Source organism: Hemitrygon akajei, chromosome 2, assembly GCF_048418815.1.
Source record: "Hemitrygon akajei chromosome 2, sHemAka1.3, whole genome shotgun sequence".
Lineage (NCBI taxonomy): Eukaryota > Metazoa > Chordata > Chondrichthyes > Myliobatiformes > Dasyatidae > Hemitrygon > Hemitrygon akajei.
The window spans coordinates 78196154-78200400 of NC_133125.1; positions in this window are offsets into that span (position 1 = coordinate 78196154).

A 4247-nucleotide genomic window follows, 5' to 3' on the forward strand; every position below is an offset into this window, starting at 1 on the left:
TCTCCACCATCCTCCGCTTCCAACTCTCCGGCACAGGCTCCAAGATTAAACCCCCCAGCGGTCAACTTATCCCTGATTTCCAATGCCCCTCTCCAGCGAGCCTCACGGGGGCACTACGCATCATCGACACCGAGAACAAATCCCTCATTTGAAAGTGATCTCCCGTTGCGTGGTGTTCCTGATGTTCATCAGCACCCGACGTGCCTGCATCACCAAGAGCTTCTGTAGCTCAGGCCTCACCAGCACCCGGCGTGCCTGTACCACCGAGAGCTTCTGTAGCTCAGGCCTCACCAGCACCCGGCGTGCCTGCACCACCGAGAGCTTCTGTAGCTCAGGCCTCACCAGCACCCGGCGTGCCTGCACCACCGAGAGCTTCTGTAGCTCAGGCCTCACCAGCACCCGGCGTGCCTGCACCACCGAGAGCTTCTGTAGCTCAGGCCTCACCAGCACCCGACGTGCCTGCACCACCGAGAGCTTCTGTAGCTCAGGCCTCACCAGCACCCGACGTGCCTGTACCACCGAGAGCTTCTGTAGTTCAGGCTTCACCAGCACCCGACGTGCCTGCACCACCGAGAGCTTCTGTAGCTCAGGCCTCACCAGCACCCGACGTGCCTGCACCACCGAGAGCTTCTGTAGCTCAGGCCTCACCAGCACCCGGCGTGCCTGCAGCACCGAGAGCTTCTGTAGCTCAGGCCTCACCAGCACCCGGCGTGCCTGCACCACCGAGAGCTTCTGTAGCTCAGGCCTCACCAGCACCCGGCGTGCCTGCACCACCGAGAGCTTCTGTAGTTCAGGCCTCACCAGCACCCGACGTGCCTGTACCACCGAGAGCTTCTGTAGTTCAGGCTTCACCAGCACCCGACGTGCCTGCACCACCGAGAGCTTCTGCAGCTCAGGCCTCACCAGCACCCGGCGTGCCTGCAGCACCGAGAGCTTCTGTAGCTCAGGCCTCACCAGCACCCGGCGTGCCTGCACCACCGAGAGCTTCTGTAGCTCAGGCCTCACCAGCACCCGACGTGCCTGCAGCACCGAGAGCTTCTGTAGCTCAGGCCTCACCAGCACCCGACGTGCCTGCAGCACCGAGAGCTTCTGTAGTTCAGGCCTCACCAGCACCCGACGTGCCTGCACCACCGAGAGCTTCTGTAGCTCAGGCCTCACCAGCACCCGACGTGCCTGCAGCACCGAGAGCTTCTGTAGCTCAGGCCTCACCAGCACCCGACGTGCCTGCAGCACCGAGAGCTTCTGTAGTTCAGGCCTCACCAGCACCCGGCGTGCCTGTACCACCGAGAGCTTCTGTAGTTCAGGCCTCACCAGCACCCGGCGTGCCTGTACCACCGAGAGCTTCTGTAGCTCAGGCCTCACCAGCACCCGACGTGCCTGCAGCACCGAGAGCTTCTGTAGTTCAGGCCTCACCAGCACCCAGCGTGCCTGCAGCACCGAGAGCTTCTGTAGTTCAGGCCTCACCAGCACCCGGCGTGCCTGCAGCACCGAGAGCTTCTGTAGTTCAGGCCTCACCAGCACCCGACGTGCCTGCAGCACCGAGAGCTTCTGTAGTTCAGGCCTCACCAGCACCCGGCGTGCCTGCAGCACCGAGAGCTTCTGTAGCTCAGGCCTCACCAGCACCCGACGTGCCTGCAGCACCGAGAGCTTCTGTAGCTCAGGCCTCACCAGCACCCGACGTGCCTGCAGCACCGAGAGCTTCTGTAGTTCAGGCCTCACCAGCACCCAGCGTGCCTGCAGCACCGAGAGCTTCTGTAGTTCAGGCCTCACCAGCACCCGGCGTGCCTGCAGCACCGAGAGCTTCTGTAGTTCAGGCCTCACCAGCACCCGACGTGCCTGCAGCACCGAGAGCTTCTGTAGTTCAGGCCTCACCAGCACCCGGCGTGCCTGCAGCACCGAGAGCTTCTGTAGCTCAGGCCTCACCAGCACCCGACGTGCCTGCAGCACCGAGAGCTTCTGTAGCTCAGGCCTCACCACCACCCGACGTGCCTGCAGCACCGAGAGCTTCTGTAGCTCAGGCCTCACCAGCACCCCAGCTGGGAATCTTGATTCCCCCTCGAGAATCTCCGGGGTTTGCACTAAAAAGGCTTCACGCTCAGGCACTCTAGAGTACCTGGGGATCCCCATCACTCTCGCTACTTCATCCTGGGCTTCGACTGGGCACACCATACAGTTCCTCTTTCCAATGCCGAGTCCCACCCAGTGTGACCTCCTTAAAGGCAGCTTGAAACACTGGGTCTCCAAAAAAACACTGGGCCCCCAGGAGTCTCTGCACAATCGAGGTGTTGGTCCCCACCAGAATTGATACACCTCTAGTCGCAAATAGGTCCGGGCAAACCAGCACCAAAGTCTCATGAGCCTCAGACACTCCCACCTTGGTCTCGAGGAACTCCAGTGTCACGGACAAATACTCATCGTATGGGTAATCACCAGCACTGATACCCCAAATTTCCAGGGCACTGAAGGGTATCAAGGGTAAATGCGACAAATGCTGATCGTAGAATGACCGGTACAATAGCATGACCTGCGACCCCGTGTCGAGTATGGCTTTTGCATCTATTCCCTCTATCTGGATTGACACGCTGGGTCGGGGTCCCACCAATCCTTCAGGGATAGGGTCTTCTCCTCTCAGGGGTCCCGTGGCACATTGCTGGGAACATGTTTTCCCAGAGACTCCATGCCATTCCCTCACTGGGTCTCCTCTAAGTTTTCCGACCCCCCCTTCCTGCTGGGACGCCCATGGAGTCTCCTCATGAGGGGCTCCCAACAGGTCACATTCCCTCCTGAAGTGCCCCTCTTCCCCACAGTTATAACACACACCTCGTCTCGCAGGACTTCGGCTTCCCCTGGGCCTCTGTGCAGTCTGTCCCTTCAGGGAGGGGCCCTCTCTGCCAGTCCCCTCACGAAGAGGGAACTCCCTCACTATCTCCGGATTGGAGCTGGCCCCAGTCACTTCACTACAAGGGGCTACCACAGAGGTCTGCACCGTACTGACGGAGCCCTCTTCCGACTCCAATGCGTCCTCCTCCTCCCTCACCTCTCTGAGCAATTGAACAAAGGATGGGGGCCCCGCGATCTACGGGACTGCCGGAGACTCGTAGCAATCATGTCATGCCTCTGGGCGCCCGGGGCTACCTGGTCTATCCTGATCTGATTCACCTCCGTCTCCAAAATGACCCCCCTGTCGCCTCAAACAATTTATCCTTCACTGTACCCAGAAAAGATACTCAGAAAGCTTTTCCCCTTTCTCCTGATGTAGGCTCCAAAGCCCCCCTAAAAGCTCCACCGTGCCCCCCCATCAGACCAAAAGCCTCCTCCAATGCTTCTAGATACTCCTTCCAGGTAGCTCAGGGGTTGCTGCCCTTCATGCCTTTTACTACTTCATTTGCCACCCCTTGCAAACTGTTAACCAATCACTGCCGCTTCTCTTCCTCAGAACACTGCCACTCGCCCGGCAGCCGAGAGACATGCTCTATCCAGGACTCATAATCTTCTTCCCCTTCCAGGGTAAGAGTACGCCTTGAAAAAATTCTTAACTTCTGATGAGGACCCGCCGACTTGTTCATCAAGGAGTTAATGGCTGACGCCAACTCAGAACCCTTCCCCTTCCATGGGAGAGAGGGACCAATGGTATTTTCCAAATCTGACCACTCCCTTCCTTCATCCTTCAAAAACGATAGGACCCACTCTCGAAAATCTCCACCCCCAGCTGCTGGCAACTCCTCTGGTGTCTCGCGTCACTGAGGTTACCGATAGACTGTGGCAGTCCCACCGCCGAGATGTCAGCACCAATCCGCGCTAACACAAAGCCTAAATCTTCCATTTTACCAATCTTTCTGCCTACAATTTCAACCTTACCGATAGCTCTGACAGTACTCAAACATCGAATTAACACTTCATCCAAGGTACGCATGTCCACCCCACTTAATACACAGGCATGATTAACTGGTACTCCCTCGATCTATCTCACACCAGAGTTCAATCTTATCTGAATCCATCTCCCCTTGTTTAAAATGGGGTGAATTACCCCGTATGTGGCAAATTCAATCCCGAACAAGAAACCCCACAATGTAGCCTCCATGCCCCCAGCTGACCCCCATTTGCCTAGGATGAACCGCCAGTAGTGTAATACTTCGGTGTAAATACGGTGTAATGCCCCCCCCCCCCAGTACACACTCACAATACAAATACCAGACAATACCCAAAAGCGAGTAAATAATTGCAACTTTATAATGATTTCTTAGTGA